Raw genomic sequence first — 21,446 nt, 5'->3', positions numbered from 1 at the left:
ATAAAAACAAACCCTACACACCCTTCCTACTCCCGCTAAATAAATAAATAAATAAATAAATAAATAAATAAATAAATAAATAAATAAATAAATAAATAAATAAATAAAATAAAATAAAAAACCTAAATGTCCCAGATTATTCTCCATAATGTGGATGGAGCCTGGGAGCAGCTTCCACAACCCAAATTAGTCTGTTATAGAGTCATCACAAGCATGCCTTGCTTTTAAGCCAAAAAAAAAAAAAAATTGAAATAGCAAAACAAAAACTAGTATTAATCACTTTTCTGACAACACACAATTACTCAAACGAAGGAGTACTGAGAGGTGGATGGGGATCATACCTACGGGCCTCGTCTCACACGAGTGCATGTAGGTAGGTGCAGGGCATCTGTCATTATTGCAAAAACGAATTTTAATCTTTAATCTTTAGTTTGATTTAACATTGCCTTTAGAACAATGCTGACACCAGCTGTGCAGAAAGGGCTCTGGGAGACGTTCACAGCAGCACGCAGGTACCTGCGGCTCTTCCACGGTTCTGGAGGCTCCAGGGCAGCCAATACTGCTCCATCAAATACATTCTTTAGGCCTTTCCGTGTGAGTGCAGAACAGTCCACATACTCGACTGCCTTCAGGTCATGGGCCAGCTTTTCAGCAGTCTCTGCGGTGATAGGCTCCTGTTTGTTCTTGGCAAGTTTCTCAATTGTAGAGGGGTCATCTCCGAGATCAGTTGAGTCCCACCAAGCAAGAAAGGAGTCTTTGGACAATGGTGAGTTATCTCTGGCACCCACTTTTCCTTCACATTTTCATATGAGGATGGGGAAAAACAAACTGGAAATACATCTGTTTGTGCAGAGCTCAGTGGTCGTCATCTGTTAGAATCCTCTTGCCCTGCACTATCACAAAGTTCAAGAGTATATGGCTCTCCACCAATCCTGTGACTGCATAGTTGTCAAAAACAGTAGGCTAATACTCAGATGGAAATCTGTTTGTTGTATGGGATATCAGGAGACATGTTTTACCAATGGCACCATCACCCACAACACCACATTTAATTGTCTGTATTGCTGAAACAGTTTTGTATCCACTTTAAATATTTCAAATTCAATGATGTCATCGGGTGCTCCACCAGGACATTGGTGGGACCACGCAGGGTCCCCTCGGCTCTCGTGTTGTTAATTTGAAACATCCATGTGTGCATTGTAGGGCAAATAATTTAGTATAAAACAGTCTCATTTTAATATTCCTGATGTCATTGAGAACTGGGATTTGGGGGAAAGCTAGGGAAAAGAGATACCCTGTGGTTCTGGCTTTGAATTAAAAGTATCAGTATAAATTTGTGATATGATGGTACCTTAAAAAAGAAAATCTCCCTTAGCTCTTTGTATTGAAGAGGCTCAGAAACATTGCATAAATAGCAATGAGAACCACTAGTATCTAGACTGCAGTCTTTTTTTTTTTTAAGATTTTATTTACTTATTTGAGAGAGAGAGAATGAGAGACAGAGAGCATGAGAGGCAGGAGGGTCAGAGGGAGAAGCAGACTCCCTGCCAAGCAGAGAGCCCGATGCGGGACTCGATCCCGGGACTCCAGGATCATGACCTAAGCCGAAGGCAGTCGCTTAACCAACTGAGCCACCCAGGCGCCCTAGACTGCAGTCTTAAAATATGGTTTCCTACTAAAGAGCTCTTTGGAGGAATAATTAACTGACTGTAGGTTTGGGGCAGGAAATGTATGTGATGTATGTGATGATGCTGGGACATCTTGTCTTATCAAATAGTAAATAATATTTTAAATACTATTAGGGTTATGTTAAAAGAACTCAGGAGCCAAATTGAACAGGTTCCCACCAAGCAAAGAGACAATAATCTGAGCATCAAAAACAGTAACACTGCAATGGACTAGAATACCCCATACATGTTTAAATTCATATTAATAGCAAGTCAGATAATTACTCTAATAATTGAATTCCATTACATGATGCTAATGAACAAATTCATTATTTTGAAAACTGATAAATAAGGGAAAGGATCATGTATCTTGCCTTTCCCATTTAAACTGTACCACTTTTTATACAACTAGTAGATGAGAGAAAATGTCTCTACAGAAGTATTCCAGCAAGTTAATGAAGGTAAGATAGAATATCATCATTTTGCAGTTTATATTAAATAAATGGCTCTAGGCATTGATTATCAGTGGTTGCTAACACCTCAATAAGAGAGACACATAGATATTATATGCTCCTAATGAAAGAACACACCTAGAAAATGGTCTTGCAAAAAAACAAGACAAACAACAACAACAAAACAAAACAAAACTCTGGAACCTAAATCTTATTAAACCTCTAGATCCAAATATCTATAAATGATTAGAAAATATGTTACATGATACCACAGGAATGTAATCAGTAAAATGCAGGGTGAGGGAAACTGTAGGACAATCTAGTTTCTTGAAGAAAACTAAACTAAAAGAGAGAGAGAGAGAAATAGAGAGGAAACACATAGATTGAAGGAGACATATCAACCAATCATAATGTGTAGACCTAGTCAAAACTCTGATTCAAACAATCTGTAAAAATTTATATGCATACACACATTTATGAAATAGTAAAAAATCGAATGCAACTGGCTATTTCATGATATTTAAAAATTACTGGTTGGGATGCATGGGTGGCTCAGTTGGTTAAGCATCTGCCTTCAGCTCAGGTCATGATCCCAGGGTCTGGGGATCAAATCCTGCTCGGCGGGGAGCCTGCTTCTCCCACTGCCTGCTGTTCCCCCTGCTTGTGGGCATGCTCTCTCTCTGACAAATAAATAAATGAATAATCTTTAAAAATTATGTTTTTTTTAAAAGATGTATTCATTTCTTTGTGGTGAGAGAGGGAGAGAATATCCAGGAGACTCCCCACTGAGTGCAGAGTCTGATAAGGCGCTCGATCTCAGGACCCTGTGATGATTGCTGGAATTCTATAAATAGAAAAGCACCACTTTTTGCAAGGTAGGAGGTATGGAGAAGTGAATCCAAGGGGATATATAGAAAGATAAACAGCAGGGGGAGGGAGCCTCTGTAAGCCGGCTACGGGAAAGTGATATAGTCCCAGAGTGCAAAATCTGAACCTTTAGAAATCTGAAATGTTATAGATGAAATTTTATAATGTATAAGATTTTTTCAAAATCATATAGAAGGTGAGAAAACTGGTAGAGATACAAAGGAAATACAACTGGTACAGTTATTGAAACTGGGTGGTGGGTGCATGGGTGTTCACTATAGTGTTCTGCTTACTTTTATATATATTTAAAGTTTTCCATAATACTACAATGGAATATTACTCAGCCATGAAAAAGAATGAGAGCTTGCCATTTGCAACAACATGGATGGATCTAGAAAGTATTACGCTAAGGGAAATAAGTCAGACAGAAAAAGACAGATATATGATTTCCCTCATATGTGGAATTTAAGAAACAAAACAGAAAAAAAAGAGACAAATAAAAAAACAGACTCTTTAATACAGAAAACAAACTGGTGGTTACCAGAGGGGAGTAGATGGGGGGGATGGGTGAAATAGATAAAAGGGATTAAGAGTACACTTACTGTGATGAGCATTAAGTGTACTCTTATAGTGATGTTAAATCACTATATTATACTCCAGAAACTAATATAACACTGTATGTTCATTATACTTCAATTTTTTTAAATTCCATAATAAAAAGTAAATAGATAGATAGATAGATAGATAGATAGATAGATAGATAGATAGATACATACATAGGCCCCATGCTCAGAGATTCTAGTTTAATTGGCCTGGGGCTTAGGTATGAAAGAAAGAGAGAAAAGGAAAGAAGGAAGGGAGAAAGGGAGGGAGACAGGGTGGGAGGGAGGATGAGCCACCTCTCTGCTTGATCTTAATGTGTGTGCAGCCTGGGCTAAGAACCACTTGTCTACCCTCCAGCCATTCCATAATTTCCAGTTACTCAGCCATGTCTGTTTCTCAGTGGTTCTATCCGAATGAACTGGGATCCACGTTAAACATGCTGACTCCTGGGCCTCATCCCAGAGGGACTTTCGGGAGGGTAAGGGGGCTTGGGAGTATGTGATTCTGCTATAAACCTATGGCAAAATGCACATCAGAGGGGGACTTCTCATTGTTCCCTGTACACAGCCCTCACACTATCATTCATGTTTTTGCTCATTTTATTCCTTCCTTCTTCCACCTGAAATGTCTTCCATTTATCTTTATCCAAATCATACCTGCTCGATAACCAAGTTCAAAAATCACCCATCCGTGAAGCCTAATCCCTTCAGTTGAAGGGATTCTTCCTCCTGTGAACTCAGTTTTTCACCTTTCCACAGGTTTATATCTGTTTATATATAATGTTTCAGCTCCCTTACTCAACAATAAACTGCCGTAGGTCAAAAAGCCTTTTTTACATATCTTTATAATTTCACAGAATTTAGACATACTTAAGAGTTCAATAAGCCTATGCTAAATCAATGAAGTAATGAAAACATAACAGCTGAGAGTGTCCAGGATACTTACCCAGTAAGCTCTCTTAAGAACTAGTTAACTTCCCCATTCCACTCTCAGTATCCCAAGAAGCTTCTCTAGGAAAGGTGGTACTGGGAGGAAGGCAGCTCAAGATAAATGGCTATCAGCATTTCTCAAGAATCAGCCAAATAAGCTATAAAATCTTAACTACTATCTAAATCAAAAATGCCATGCTTACCATTTTTACAAGCTAAAGAGATTGGTTTAAAGGAAAATATTCCGAAGTACTATTTTACATATAATAACCGTGTCCAAAAAGTGTTGACTATCCTGAGAGGCCACGTTTTATAAAAATGTAAATAAATATGCTTTTATGGATAAATATGCTTCAATTTTATGAGTCTTCTAAAGAAAAGGGGTATGTTTTCCTTCAAGTTGCTGAAGGAAAGGGGAAAAAAAAAACCTTTCAAACTTTGACTGGGAGGCTTATCTTTATAAATTAATGCATGGCGCTCATTGAGTGCCTGCTGTGCTCAGCAGCTGATCTGATTCTCTCACTCAGTCTTCCATGAGTTAGAATTATCCACAGCTTGTCAGGGAGAACAGTGAGACCCGGAGAGGTCGGCTAACTGCCCAGGTCACTCAACTGGCAGAAAGGGGATTCAAGCCCCCATGGGCTTGATTCTTTCTTGCTGTAGACCTTTGTTTTCTTGGAACTTTCCTGTCTTTTGAGAGGAAAGCCACACATGGCCAGGGAAAGGAGTGGGAAAAAGAAGGGAGGGTGGATTAGAGGATGAGAAACAAGATGGAGGGCTTTTCTGTCAAACAGATCTAGGTTCCCATCTTACCACCTTCTCTGTATTGGACTTCTCTGATCTTCAGTTTCCTTCTCCTAATAACATGAACCATTTGGAGCTGTTGTGAGGCCTGTGTAAAGTGATACATATGAGGATCCTGGCTCATTAAATGGAAGGTATTGGTAAAAACAACTGGTGTGGTCAACTTTGGTCTTATCCTGAACAGGCTGTTCTTGTAGATTTCCCTTTACTGGGTTATCAACTATTTCAGTGAAATGAACTGACTGACTTTTCACCCTACACAGATTTTGCTGAAATCACTATCTAATTTGTTATTGTTCTTTGGGGAGTTTTCTTGTCAAATATCTTAAAGCATTATATATGTATGTATGTATACACACACACACACACACATATAATATTCAAACTGTTGCAGATCTTTGTTGAATCCCAAACCCACCAGCTAAGCGGCTCTCAACTACCTCACCTCCCATGATCTGTCATATAAGCAGAAGCTCCACTCTGTGCACAAATCTTGCCCAAAGGGATGAGACCCAGGAAGGGTCAATGCAGTACACCTGTCACAATCAGCCTCTACAGCAGCCTTTCTGCATCTTGTTTTATGTTACCCAGGCATAATGATCATTATTTTTTCCTAGAGCAATCCTTTCTAAAGGCTCAGACCTGACAGAAAGGAATGGGCTAGGGAGGACCCTGGGACATGCAGGATGACATTTTTCCCTATTTCCCTCTCCCTAATTAGACTGGTTTTATCCTAAACCAATGGGTAGACGTTGATCTCTTAGGATACCCAAGTTAGAAAATATATATATTTTTTTTTTTCTGGAATCAATTTATATCATCCATCCAGAAGGTAAATAGGGATTTTATTTTATTTTTCTTTAGGATTTATTTATTTATTTGACAGAGAGAGAGAGAGAGCACAAGCAGGGAGAGCAGCAGAGGGAGAGAGAGAATCAGACTCCCCACTGAGCAAGGAGCCTGATTTGGGACTCGATCCCAGGACCCTGGGATCATGACCTGAGCCGAAGGCAGACACTTAACCCACTGAGTCACTCAGGTGAAATAGGGATTTTATGGAGTGTCTGATTCCATGGTTAAATGTGAGGTGACCCAATACTTAGAGATGCAAATTCTTCTGCCTTCAAACTCGTGTGAAGCTTGAGCGATTGAGACAGTAGTGAAGGGTACCGAAAGAGATTAAACACCACTGATGAATTATCTTTTTATTGACCAATTATAGCCACAGATATTATTTATGGAAAAATGTTTATAATCTCTACATTGCTTGTGAGAAACATAAATTACTAACCAATATAATCATTTCATAATTGTGTACAATCTTTAGTCCTCAAAACAATTACACCTGAATTGAAGAAGAAAGTAATAAAATTGTCTATTTATAACTTAGAAATAACTTTATAAATATTTTGACAGAATGATCCAGATACCCATACTAATGAGCATACATGTTTTTCCTAGCAAATAGTGTGGTTCTCATACCTCTACAATGCTGAGAATCTCTTGTTCTCTGGGGGAATATTTCACATACTAATTTATTCTCCCTTTATTCACAGAGAGCTAAAATTGAAGAGGCTACCCTTTTAATGTAGTACAAACATTTCTTAAAACTTAAGATCATATTTTTCTAAAAGATATGTTCAGATGTTTATACTTTTAATAATATGGCTATTTTAAACATAAACATAAAAAACATGAGACAAAATACAAGATTAAAAGTAGAATCTTGTTGTGGAACCAGCACCAAAAAAGGATTTTTATTGTTAAAATCTTCCTGAAAGCACTCTGCATTTATGAGATTAAGCTGTTGTGAAGTCTGTTTTATCTATCCCTGAAATTATTTTGTCAGTCTTTTTAACTATCTAAGTATTTTTTACAGTTAGAATTAAAAACCCAAACCTATCATTAGTATTCTTATAAATCCTTAGTAGAAAATCTGTTTACCAAGGAAAAGAAACAGAAAATTTCTTCTTAAGCAGGGGATGCGCTATAACCAGAAACAAAGCATGAATGATGTAAATTACACACTTTTCCAAATTTTTATTTTCTCTCTTAGAATGATAGAGAAGACAAATTATAGCCAAATATGCAAGGAAAGCTTGGTCATGTTTCCAGTACAAGGGATTAAGCTTTCTTCAGTGCTCCTGTACCATTCTACACTGGTTGCTGAGTAGCATTAGCATAATCCTGAATTATTAAGAAAATTAGAGGTCAGATTTACTTTACAGGAGAATTCGACCTCTCTGAATCAGGACTGAGAGGGTCGTAGCATTCCAGATGTGAGCCTGGTGGTAGGTGTAAAGTGCACCACATGGAGAGAATGTGCACAGTAAGGAAAAAGACAAATTACCCAGAGCTATTACTGTCATTAGTTCCATCAGCCTGGGAAGCCCTCCCACCGCATTTTCAGAGCAGTGTGTGGAGAGGGCCTGGGGCTTATCACATCTCGCAGGGGGTCGTCTTCTGCCAGGCATAGTCACATAGCTTGACATTTCAGTTAAAAAAAAAAAAGTCTGGGCCTTCATCCTCCATGCAGGCTTCTGTCTCTCAGCTCTACAACCAGTAGCTAAAATAAAGGGAGCCAGCCCACTGAAGGCTGCAATCATTTATCTGATGGCAGAATTGCTAGCCTTTCTAGAGGTGCACACTGTTCTTTCACAGAATCAGTTTTAAGCCAGGGACAATAAGCCTGGGGAACTATATTGTACCAGGGGCTCCTTTGGGGGTTGTTTCATTAACCTTTTGAATATTTTGCCATAATTAAAAGGTTAGGAAGCTATGCCATGAGAAATGCGATGAAAAAACAGAACATACACAATAATGTTAGATGGACTATTACATTTAGACTGTACAATGGTAACCAATGAGAAGGGCGTAAGGGACCAGTTGATGTAACAAAGCCTTTTTCCCAGATGTTTTTGATTCTTGAAGTACACATGGATAATACTTATTATGAGATATTAAGCAAAAGAGCAGAATACAATATATACTTAGGCGTATTATATACGCAACATATATACACATAATAATCATAACTAGGTAAGAATTTGTGCTTGTGGCGAGTTGTATGCAAAAGAGAAATGGGTTGGGCTAGGGTGGTATGATTTTTTTAATTGTCTTTTAATTATTTGTTAAATCCTTTTAATGGTGCATATTCTCCTCAGTTAAAAGAAGCCATAGGAGCAAAACATATACAAACATTTTCATGAAGGAAATAGGAACAACAGAAAGGAAAACAGATGTAAAAATATAAAGTATCTTCCACCTTGCCTAAAATCAAGAAAAAGCATAAAGACTCAGCATCCATCGCAACAGGGAACAAAGAAAAAGATGCACAGAACCAAGTAAGTTTATCCAAGAGAATAATACTTTTCTTACACCCTTCATAATAATAATAATGGTAATGCCACATACAGAGTTTTTTACATAGTAGGCAAACATCAAACTAGCCCAACAACCCTTTCTTAAACACATGAAAAAGTGGTTCAGAGAAATTAAGTAACATGCCCAAGGTCAAAGAACAAGTATTAATATCCAAGACTGCTTGACTCCAATAAATTACAGCATTCTCTCTCTGTCTCTCCACCTCTCCAACCCGATGTCTGTCTCTGTCTCTGTTTGTCTCTCCCTCATTATTTTATTAAATTCCAGGCCTCATTCTGAAATAGCCCTATTTTCTGTTTCTTCCTTACCTTCAGCCCTTAATAAAGCAGTGCAGTTCTCATCTGACTTTGGCAGGTCTGATAGTCACTCATACTTTAATGTATATACAGTTAATAAATATTTGAGTACCTGTTCTGCATTGTGCTGGTTCTGGGGTTACAAAGCTGAAAAAAGTATATACTCTGGGCAACCAAAGGCAAGTGGGGGATACAAGCATGCAAGCAGGCAAAGGCACACAGCTGGGGCACATGACCTCGGCTTCTTGAGGAACTGGCATCTGAACTGAGAAACCAAAGGCTGAGTTGGGATTGGGCAGATGGATGGTGCATCATAGGAAATAATCCCTGTAGAGGGCCAAGGGGAGATAATCAAAAGAAGACAAAAACAAGACAAAACAAACATGGTACATTCCAGAAATTGAAAGTGACCCATAGAACTGGACTTAGAGAGCCAATGATAACCACACATTGTTGTACCTACAAGTCTTATTTTCTGAAGACCTGAAGGGTTTGCTTTTCAAGGAAAAAAATGATTCATGATGTCAAAAAGCAACACTTAAAACTTTTTAGGTTTTCCTTGATTGCGTATCAATAATAAAAATGGCTTTGTGAATAAACACATCAGAATTAAGTGTTACAAATGCAATTAATTTAAATATAATTGTGTCTCTAGCCACATATTCTGAGTCATTGGGCAACTTCTCTTGACTGGAGATTACTTTCCTTTTCTGCAAAATGGGATACACTTACCTTACATGTTTGTAGATGAGAAAGAGAAACAATATAAGGCTAGCACCTAGTCTGGTGCCTGGTACATAGAAGACAACTATTAAATGGTAGTTACAGTAGAAGAGTTTAGAGAGCCAAATGCCCATAAGTCTCATTTTTGCGACAAGAAGAAGAAAGTGCCATTTTCTCATCAGCCTCACACTTGGTTTCTAGTCCTGACTGGCTGTTCAAATATAAGATTACTTCACTCATAGCAAACTTCAACCAGGTTAATGATTCTCAAACCTTCCTGTCTTTCTCTACTTCCTATCAATTCCTATTTGATATAAGAATATGTGCTATGGATCAGTGGCTATAGGTCGCAACAGAAGCCTTGATTCATTCAGGATACAGCCTCTGGGGACAGATAGGACATTACTAAACTAAGAAGAAGGTGTCACAAAAGATCTCATTTACTGCCTCTGTCATCCAGTCACCCATCTGGTTTATGCACGGCTTACTATAGCACTAATTAGTTCAATGCCAAGAGGTTTAGGGACTCTTGTAGAATTCTAACTTCATGAATTTATCCTGTGTTGTTTTTTTTTTTTTTCAATTGTCAATTGCATTATGTCTTACAAAACCAAGACCTTCACTTAACTCTACAACTTTCCAAAACATGTTGCTTATGTATTCTTGCTATGCAATAGTGAGTGATTTCAGGCTGCCATTCTGATTTAGTGGGTGGTGGGGAAGGAAAGGAATCTCATTAAATCTCAAGTATAAAAATAGATTTATCATCATTAATTTTGAAGAAAAATGTTTTTTCTCTCTAGAAGAAAAACAATTTTCTGAAAACAAATGTAGCTTGGTTTGTTGTAGCATTTTTTTTTCCCATGAAGACAATCAAGACTTTGTCTTTGAAAAAAGACAACCAGTGTCAGGTGATTGCAAATTAATCCAGCTATAAGAGGTAAATTATGTTTCCGCTATTAATAGACTTTGTACATGATGTGCATTTTAGAAAGTACACAGGGTAAACACAAATGCTAATTTTTTCAGAAAAAAAATATAGATTAAATTGGAAAACATTTTATGTAACAATTCTGGAGTCCACAAGGAATAGAGTAACTAAAACCTCTAGAGTTATGGGGTGTCTTCGTTTTATTGCCTAATGCACTTTAACGTAATCCTAAAATTAGAGCCCAGGGGAAAAAAACGGAATCCCTATCATTCTGAGGGAAAAACAGCATTAAAGAAATCACCATGACTAAACATTTTTAAAACAAAGTATTTCAACTATCTTCACCGAAGTCTTTTGCTTTGTCTAGTCGCATTTTTCCATACCACACCTTGTGCATTTACCCATCAGATGAGTGCTTCTTCCCTTTCTATTTCTTTTGTGTTGGCCCTCAAATCAAGTAAGCCTTTTTTCTTCTTCCTCGATTCATGGCTACCCTTACTAAAGATTTTATGTTTTATCCTCTTGGGTAGACTCTAAAGTATTGGGTGGGGGATAATTGATCTTCTAAAATTATTTTGAACTACAAATAATAACTAACCTCGTGTGCTTGTGTGTGTTACTAGGTTTGGTTTTTATTTACTTGGGCTTGCAGTACAGGCAAGCCTACAGTTGTATATGCCCTATTATTTCACACAGAGCAAAGTAAAACTCAGAGAAACCATAAATTATCGGGAAGATTCCATTTCCAGAGAAGCAGATTATGGCAAATTTTATCACCGATCTTCTCTTGCCGTGGATGCCTTGGAGATGCAAAGCTGTATGCCACCTGTTTCTCCAGTGTTTTCAGAGTGGCCAAGCATCAGCTGGATGATGGCTCACAATCCAAAATGCAGGAGGATTTTGCTTCTTGCTACGTGAATTTCTAAGGCCCAACTGACTTCTTTACTTCCTGTCATTTTCACATGTGTTGCTTTTTTTCAGAGTCTTTTCAGCTGAGTTTTTAATAGTATGGTAATAGAGAGCCCAAGGAACATCATCTTCTGATGAAACACATATTTTAGCCTAGTGTCAACAAAACTAAGCAAATTATTAACCTCTCAAATAGTTTTACAACATGCCAATAGACCTTTTTTCTCTTAGATTTTTGCCTAGTTTCTTATAATTACTGGATAATTACCTCTCCACACTCACTTTTTTCTGACAGCTTAGTTGTAGCCTCTGGGATTTTAACATCTAATTGATTTGTCCGCTTAGGTTGTGGATTCTTGAGTCTTGCTGAATTCAGCAAAGCCAGGCAACCAAAGGGGTTAAAAATATTTTGTAATTCTGTCCTCCAGAGCCTTTCTAAAAGGGTTAACAGAGGTGCCAGACTCTGGTACTTCTTCAGTCATTCTTTACAAATGTGGTAACTAGACTCAGTGAATACTTTGGCTATCAGAGTAGAGCTCTATAGAACCACTGCACTCAATAAATGTCCAATAACAATGGTGAGGAGTTAGATGAACTATATTTAAAGTATTTCCCCCCCTAATTCCCCTCCTAAATCTGGCTTCCATCTTTGCCTCTTTATGGTATCCAATGATCTCAATTCAGCCAAGTTCAAAGGCATTTTCTCTGTCCTTATCTTCCTTGATCTTTCTGATGTATGGGGCACAGCTTTTCATACCTGCCCCTTTGAAGACTTCTGGCTTCAGTTCCTGAGACATTTCTATTGTCTTTTATTTTTCTTCATCACCATCCTGATCTCTTCACCTATTTCTCACATTTATAGGTCTTTTTTTCTTATACCTTCCCAGTCACTTTTCTTCCAACACATCTTTGATAATTACTATATTCATTGTGTCCTCTTGCTTTTTGTTTTTACTCTTCACAGATTCCTTTGTTTCACTGAGTTATATAGCTGAATAATGTACAGATACCCTCTAACACTGATCCATATCTTTTTGTACAGTCCCAGATACCTCAAGGGCACATCAAAACTCAAACATGCAGTTTCAATATAGAATCAATGCAGTATATACAGATCTCATTTTCACTTTCTCAGGTGCTCACCACTTCTTCAAAAGTCAATTCTTCAGAGAAGTCTTACTTAATTACTCTTCCTCAAATTCTCTGTGCCCTTTATCTGCTTGACTTTTCTTCCTAGCATCTGTCACTACTCTCTTTGTATTTATTTGCATGGCATTGGAAGGCAACCACAAAAATATAGGCTTCTTGAAGGCAAGAACTTTTTGCTTTGTTCACTGCTGAATAGCCAGCACGTAGAACAGTGCATGGCAAATAATAAGCACTAGATAAATATTTGAGTGAGTTAATGAATAAGTGAGTAAGGAAGTGAACACATGCATGATTTATTCAGAATCTGTCATTCTGGTTCAGAACCTTAGAGTTATCCTTGAGTTCTTACTATCTCAAAGCTCTACTCTATATTCTGTTGTATGAGGGTAAGGCTAAGCTAATGTAATAAATGGGGCCACTAATAGTTCAGTGGCTTAAAGAAGGTAAAAATTTGTTTCTCAATTCGAATGTAGGCTGAATGCTTCAGGTGAGTAGGCAGCTGCATTCCCCAAAGTTATTTAGAACATTGGTTATTTCCATCATGTTGTTCCACCATACCCATAGGGCACTTTCATCATCTGCCCAATTAAAGCTGGACTTTCGTGGGTTCTAGCTAATGGGAAGGCAAAAGAGAACATAAAGGAAGCACATCCCCAAGGCTAGAATAACCTACATTATTTCTGCCTAGATTCTGTCGGCAAGGATGAGGTCATGTGCACCCACCCTCCAACCTGTAAAGGAACCTAGGCGACATGGCCAATCCATGTGCTTATGAAGAAATGGAAAACAAATGTTGATGGGCCACTGCCAGTCTCCTCCACATCAGTCAATTTCTCAGAATATCTCTCAAACCAATGCTTTTCTTTTCTTCTCATGCTGCCTATAAAAAAGTCCATCCTTTGCCTGAAACCGCTATGCTCCTTGACTTGCTTTTTTTCTAGCCTTCAGTCTTTCATCTCACAAGCCTATCTCATTCCAAAAACCAAATGACTTCTCCAAATTATAACTATTTTTAGTTCCTTGTCTCAGAATGCTGTGGTTAACAATTCCTACCTATGCGAAGTCTGAATTATTTGTTATGGATTTCGGGGCTCATCAGCCTCCACGACTTCACAAGGATAAAGGGTAAAAAGATAAAGGAGTCCAGCACATATTACATATACTAGTCCACATTCATAGGTCTGTCTTTCCTAGAGTGTTTTTTTAGAAAGGAGACTTAAATTTTCAGTTATATAACATCACAATATTTTTCTTTTTCTTCAAGGCCCAGGGTATAAGTGACTTTCAGATCAGTAGTTGATGATGGAACTTAAAAGTCACAAAATAAACCTATGACCCGGACTTGGCTTAAAAACAAATCTGTATCATGAGAGCATTAATATAAGCAATTAAATTCCCTCAAATAATAGTTTCTCTATACACCTTCTGTAAAAGTCCATTTTTAAGGCAGAAGTACTCATTATGTGTTCTGAGGACCTCTAAAGGGGTGTCCCTGAAACTTTTTCAGGAGGTCTAGGAGGTCAAAACTCTTTTCATAATAATGCTGAAAAATTATTTACCTTTTTATTTTCATTCTCTCACAAGTGGACATGGAGTTTTCCAGAGGCTACCTGATGTGTGATATTGCCACAGATTGAATAACGAAGCAGATATGAGAATTAAGCTCTCTTCTATTAAGCCAGATACTTAAAAGATTTGCAAAATTAGAAAACTGCCACTCCTCTCACTAATTTTTTTGTTTTGTGACCTATACTTATTTTTCATTAAAAAGTTATTTATGGTAGGGCGCCTGAGTGGCTCAGTCATTAAGCGTCTGCCTTTGGCTCAGGTCATGATCCCAGGGTCCTGGGATCAAGTCCCACATCGGGCTCCCTGCTCAGCAGGAAGCCTGCTTCTCCCTCTCCTCCTCCCCCCACTTGTTCTCTCTCTCTCTCTTTCTCTCAAATAAATAAATAAACAAAATCTTTTAAAAAAAGTTATTTATGGTAATATGTTATTTTAAATGAATAATAAATATTGCAAAGTCCTCATTTTTAACTTATCATACAGCAAATATTAATAGATATAATTCAGATAAACAAAAGCTTTTTGAGATCATCAATAATTCTGCAGAGTGTAAAGGGGTCCTGAAATCAAAAAGTTTGAGAGTCACAGCTTTCAGGGGATAAATTACAGTTTTGCTAATTTATTGCATTCACTGGCGTCACGATTCAGCATCTCTCCTCAATTCCTGGAAGTAAGGAGAGTGGGCATCACTGAAAATGTTTATAAAATAGTTTCCATTCTCTGATCTAATACAGTCCCCACTGAAGTCATCAAGGACAGAGCATTGCTTCTTTGATGTTCTGCTCTTAAACGTATGAAGGAAATAAGAAGGAATTGAGAATTGTGCTGAGAAACAGGTACAGAGGTCATTATGAAAACGGGCTCTGTGGACTCTCATGCATAACTAATGACTGTAAAGTGCTTTACAGATAGAAAAGTGTCATGTCATGGCAGAAACTACCACTATGCATCTTTTGCTCTAGGAGAAACTGCCTCCTTTCTTGATATTCCTTATGAAGAAGATTTAAAATATTCTTAGTCTGTGTAGTGATTCTGGAAGATTTCAACTTGAATAACCAAAACAACATTCATGATGAATAACATTCGTCATTTATACTCTTGGACCATCACTCAATTCTGTAATGTTACAGATTCTATTCTGATGCTAGCCACTTAGCTTTGCCCTAGAGAAAACTCTACACCATGGCCAAAGGCTGCCATAATACACATTACAAATGCATACATTTATCCACAAGAATGATTTCATAGAGTCCATCGCCACTACAAAATGAAAACAAATAAACAAAGCATCACTCAAATTCCAGTAAATAATTCAATGGAAACAACTTCCTATATGTTGAGTCAGCATTATATAACCAGGTTTGGTCCCAGGTCTTGGTGTAGAGGAGCTACTGGATTTGCCTGGAAGGAGTATTTCTGAACTATTAGTTAAATAGGGGTTATTCCAAAAATTCTAAAAGGTGGTGGTGGGGGGTGTTTTCAGGCCTTTTTAAAAAATAATACATCTATTTTTAAAGTCAGTTCTAATCCAGCCACTTCATATACTCATTTGCACCTGCAAGACTAACATTATCTGGGCTTAGACGTGATGGAAACTACTTTTTAGGTCATTTAGCCCTAGCATACTTGCTATAAAGACATTGCTGGGTGAAGTATCTCCAAGCCCTGTTTTGCACATGACACATAAAGACATTTTCCATTAACATTAATGAGACCTATGAATCCATTGATGGGATAATAGAACTAAAGAAGGTGAGGTTTTATTGGTGATATACCATCTTTCATCCAAGTGCTTAACTTCTCATAAATAGGCAGAAATTTGGCTGTACATAAAATTCAAGAGTGACTACTGTCTCTGAAGTTGTAAAGACTTCAAGGATACATCATAGTTTTAAAAATATGAAATGTACATTGATACAAATACAGAATTCTAAGTAGTGATCTCTAAAATATTTCCATGTATTACTGTAGAAAGTGAAGAATTTCAGAATTTACTAAGCATTTTCATTCTCCAGAAACTGGTAATCTATGTGTTCCACATTTAATCATTTTAGACATCAGCATTCATTGTTAGTAGAAGCAATTATTGCATTTTACAAATAAAGTCACCCATCTTGTTTTATGAATTAAATCTTAAATGTATTTGGGTTGACAGGCTATTTTAATTTCAAGTATTTCTTTTTGAGAACTGATATCCCAGAATAAAAATTTTTGACTATTGTTATAAAATGTTAAATAACTAGCAGGTATATATTTTGAGTTTAAAATGAGATTTTTCACTATTTGGTCCATAAGTATTTTTCCCTTTATTGCTTAAGATACACTGTTCTGTTTCCTGCTAGTCCTCTCCTAAAATAAAATACACTTTTTGCTTTGCTAAAGTTATTTTTAAAGTAAACTTCCTGTACATACTAAAAAACAAATTAATAGTTGTTCTAATAAGTAATCATTGAAATTTTTAAGACAAAAAGTGTTTTTACCTAGGTGTGGGCATTTTTTTAATGAAGGAAAAGAAGACTTATTTAAAACTAATTAAGAATATAGGTAACTTATCAAAATAACTGCAGGATAGAACCTGCATTAAGTAACATTTTGCCAATCATACCTTTGCCGTGCACTGAACAGCTAGTTTACTGCTATTACAGGACTATGAGCAAATAGATATAACATTTTGTAGAAATATTAATTAAAAAGTTACTAGGAAAAAGTAAAATCCTTCATAGCCCTTAAAAGTTAATTCCCACCATATTTTACTTTATCATATTCAGTGGCCTGTCTAGTATTATCTCCATATACCTGCTAAGTATAACAAGTTTCAAACAACACATTGTATTTGTGACAGGTCAAAATAAACAGCAACCCTTACCCATGAGAACAAGACAAGTCAGTGCCTGAGTACAGTTAAGAATTATTTTCTGGAGAAAGAATATTTTTCCAATCTCCTTACTGAAATTCGTCAATTTCATGAAACTTGGGTTTTTGTCTTGCTTTGTCTTTTTTTCATCTAACACACAGTTGTGAGGCTGAGACTAGGCAGGGAAAGCATGATATGGATTTGTGGTGCCTCCAAAGCTGGGAGATGGTGGTGTTTGTATTACCACCACATTAAGCACATAACCAAATTACTCTCACCCACATCTATGATTAGTTTTCAAACAGAGGCAATATTATCTATTCCATGCCAGTGACACACACATACACAGAATGTTGTTTGCAAACTACAAGAATAGTGAATAACAAGATGTAACTAGAAACTCTCCCTCCTTTCTGAAACAAGAGAAAAATCCCATAGGGAAGGACCAAAATTATAATTAACTTAACATCAATTAATCTGAAATGCAAGCCACAAATCCTTGATTATAAATCCCCAAGTTTGGCTATTTGTCCTTCTAAAAAAGAGCACTGCAAGCAATCCCTGTCCCAGTGGTCCCCTTGCTCCCAAGCGATGGCAGTGCCAGCTTCTCTGTGGTAGAAGCCAGCTGGAGGATCAAGGAAGACCCATGGTTTGCCCAATGAAGCGGTCACGAAAACACTGGAGAGTCACGTCACTTCTTTGTGCTCATGGGGAAGGAAAGGGCGCTCCGCCGCTCTGGGACACCCTGTCCAAGATGGTGACGCATCTTTCTCGGTCTACTGAGAGGTGGGGGGCGGAGGGAGCAGCTTATTACTGCACTAAATGTTTTTATTGATCGCCCTTGAGTCAGAGCTCACTGACCCCGCAAACCATAAATGGCTATAGCGCAGAACTGCCATTTCCAGGCAGCAAGAAGATATACCGGATTAGTCCAAGACACCTCGCCCTAGGCTTTCTCCACAGTCCCTCCACCCACTCCGCCTCCGGGGTTCAGAGTAAAGAAAAGGGCAGCAGCGGGTTTCCCCTGAGGCCCTCCCGGGGGGCCTGGATAGAGGCGAGGAGGCAGGACTGAGTTGCGGAAAGCGCTCTCCCTCGCGGTGCCGGAGCGGACAGCTGGGCGCTGGTGCACACCCCCACCCAGAGCTGGTGGCCAGAACGCGAAGCGGCCGGGGCGCGGGTCCAAGAAAACAAATGACTGTTCTGCAGCATTCCCATTAAACAATAAAGCAAGCTGTAAAGCCTCAGGTGCTGTGTTTGTTGTGCCGTCTGTGCTGAGCGGTGGCTCCGGCAAGGGTGAGCGGAGCGCACTGGGCCGGGGGAGCGCCTCTTCGGCTGATTCCAGGGAAAGATAAGGAGCCGCCGAGCCACCAGCTCTGTCTAGACTCGCGACCTCACAAGTCAAGCGCCTTGTTTGGATTAGCCCTCCAGATCTGCCAACCTGATCAACTCCTGAAAGAGAAGGGCCCAGCAACACCCTTTTTTCCTCTCACGGACCACGATTGTCCCTTCTTTAAGGGATCAAGGGTTGACTTGCCTGCAGGAGTCGCGGGGCTGGTTAGACCAGTGTCGGTCCCCGCTTCTTAGCGCCCACCCACAGGAAACGCACCAGAGGGAAGAACCACCAGGAAGATCGGCAAAAATAAAAGTAGCCATCTCAATCAAATCCATAAATAACACCACCCTGAAATAAACACGAACTTTCAATCAATGGAATGGAAAGAGGATCCCAGGCAAGGAGAGGGCTAAGTAGAATCTCCCACAGGACTGTCTTAAAGTGCCTTTCCCCCCCACCTGGCGAAAAGCAATCTTAATCCACATCTTTTTCTCCAAATCTAGGCGTCCTTTTTTTGGAGGGGTGGAGGGAGGGGAGAAGCTTTTCTTTTTAGAACGCTTTGCTTATCATCGCCGAGCGCTTTTCCAAAGGATAATTAGGCAGAAAGATTTGGAAAATAAATTTATTTAAAAAAATAAGGAGTCACGTAGTCTTAAGTGTGGCTCTGGGGAGAAACTGGTTTCTCCAAGGCACAGAAACTGGCTTCTCAGAGCTAACAGCTTAAGCGCCATAAAAATTAAAGGATGTGATAGTAACAATGCTCACAGCAAACACTCAGCAGCGTTCCCTCCCGCCCCTCCCCCTCCTTCGCTCCCTGTGAACCAACTTCTCTGTCTACACTTCAGAAGTCTCCGGGAGGTGTGGAGAGATCCTCCATCACGACTTGGGACATTGTAAGCTGTGAAGTTTATGTTTGTGGCGCCTGGGCTCAAACAGCCATTCAGTGGCTTGCTCAGTTATCAAGAAAACAACAATCAGAAAAGATCAGTAAACAGAATCGGCTGCCAGCGCCCTGAATTAACCACTTGCATTTTAGTTTAAAAACGTTGACCCACACTGTACAAGTTAATTGTTTTTATTTTAAATAGTTAATGAGAATTCAAGATTTGGGGGCATTTTTGAAAGTAACACTTTTTAAATAAATGCACACACACACAAAAATGCTTTACCTTTTTCTCCCTGCACGTCCCTCCAAAGAAAATTTGACTTGCCTTGTTGTTGTGACTAATCTTTGTTGATTAGCAGAAAGGAAGTAAATAGCCCTTAATGAATAAAACTCAAGCATAATTTGGGTTATAAATCTCCCTTACAAAAATTGACTAAACTTTACAAATAAGAAAATAAGTACTTTCTGCTTAGTTTACTTGTACTAGGGGTGGGATTAAAAACCCAAACTGATTGAGTTCTGTCCAAATTTAGCTCTTCTGGTGGTTTGGACAGAATTTTTAACTTTTTCCTTCTTTTCTTAAGAAAATGGAAAAGACTAAATAAATCCACATGGGATTTACAAGAGATATTTCATTGAGAACGATCTTATGGCTTAAAGATTCAAGGTGCTAGGGAAATGCCAAGTACTTGTAGGTACCTTAAAAGCACATTGTCTTATAGCTAGTAGTCGAAAGACCAAAAAAGAGGTCAATGCACTGAGTTTAACAAGCTTATTAGGGTGAATAGCAGCAGAGTATTACAAAGTCATCCAATCTTGAATTGCAAAAAACAAAAACCAAAACCCAAAAAAACCTGTGAATTGGTAAGTGGGTACACACACCCACGAAGAATGTCAAATAACCAGAAATGTTATTTCAATGAAGAAAAAAGTCTCTTCAAATATGATTCTAACGTAGAAAGGACCTTTTTTAATGGTAAGGAAAACCAGGCCCATTTAATGAACAGGAAAGAGAGACAGGAGACTGAAATAGAAGATGTTATTGCTCTGAAACAATGGAGGGGGGGAATCCTGAGTATCGATATTGATATGGATTGCCTGATTTAAGGAGAGCATCCTGGATGTTTTTAGGTGCATTGAGTTCTAGCTTGCAGAAGCTGAAGGAAATGAGTCATAATGTCCAGAAGGAAGAATTCAGAGTAATAAGGGGAGGGAGGATCAAAGATAATAGCAAACAGGAGGAATTTCATTAGAAGAGCACAGCTCAAAGCTAGGTCTCCAGAGGTGTGCAGGGAAAAGGAGAGTATGTGCAAGAGATGGTTTGCAAACAAGGAGACATTTCAGCTACACATTTTAGAGCACATGCTGAGGAGTCTAGAGGGGAACACACCTTTCATATGAATAATACAAGAACTAGAATGCTATCGACCCATCAATCCATTCTCAGCCATCAGGCAACAAATATCTTGAATCTAGCGAGTGAAACCAAATCATTCATCACTCCTCTCCCAAATTACTGTACTTAAATTCAAGCTGTGGACCTCAGAAAAGTCTGACATCTAAATATGTAAAACATCACCTCCTTCCCCCACCCCCTAATCTTAGGAATAAATGTCAGAATGAGAAAGCATCACAAAGATGTGTGCCTCACTTAAGTCCCTCCATTGCATTCAAATCCTAAATAAAATTTTCCCATCTAACCTCTACAGAGTCCACCAGAGGCTATGGCTGGGGAAGGGCATTTAATGGTTTCCAAACCAGGGCTTGGGCGGTCAGTAACTTTGCAGACACCAATATTCACGTTATACCTGCCATCTTTGCAATTATCAGTTAGCCATCCCAGGTATGATGGGGAGAAAAAGGAAAACTGAAAAGGCAGGCAAATAGAAATAGTGAAAAGAAAGGTAAAAGAGCCAAGTCTGATGGGAGACATTAGAGAGAGACGGGAGAGGGGATAGAAATAGATAGAAGATAGAAGATAGATAGATAGATAGATAGATAGATAGATAGATAGATAGATAGATAGATAGATAATAGATGATGATAGATAGATAGATAGATAGATAGATAGATAGATAGATAGATAGATAGAT

General features: G+C 38.4%; 1 pseudogene; it reads right to left on the bottom strand.

The window, feature by feature from the left end:
- Positions 1 to 419: 419 nt before the first annotated feature.
- LOC118006765 lies at positions 420 to 12,362 on the bottom strand (annotated as a pseudogene).
- Between the last annotated feature and the right edge of the window lie 9,084 nt (positions 12,363 to 21,446).

The sequence above is a fragment of the Mirounga leonina genome, unplaced genomic scaffold (genome assembly GCF_011800145.1).
Source record: "Mirounga leonina isolate KUSES-001 unplaced genomic scaffold, KU_Mleo_1.0 Mir_99, whole genome shotgun sequence".
Taxonomy (NCBI): domain Eukaryota; kingdom Metazoa; phylum Chordata; class Mammalia; order Carnivora; family Phocidae; genus Mirounga; species Mirounga leonina.
The sequence above is the reverse complement of the archived record's forward strand: the minus strand, read 5'-3'. Positions and strand labels throughout refer to the sequence as shown.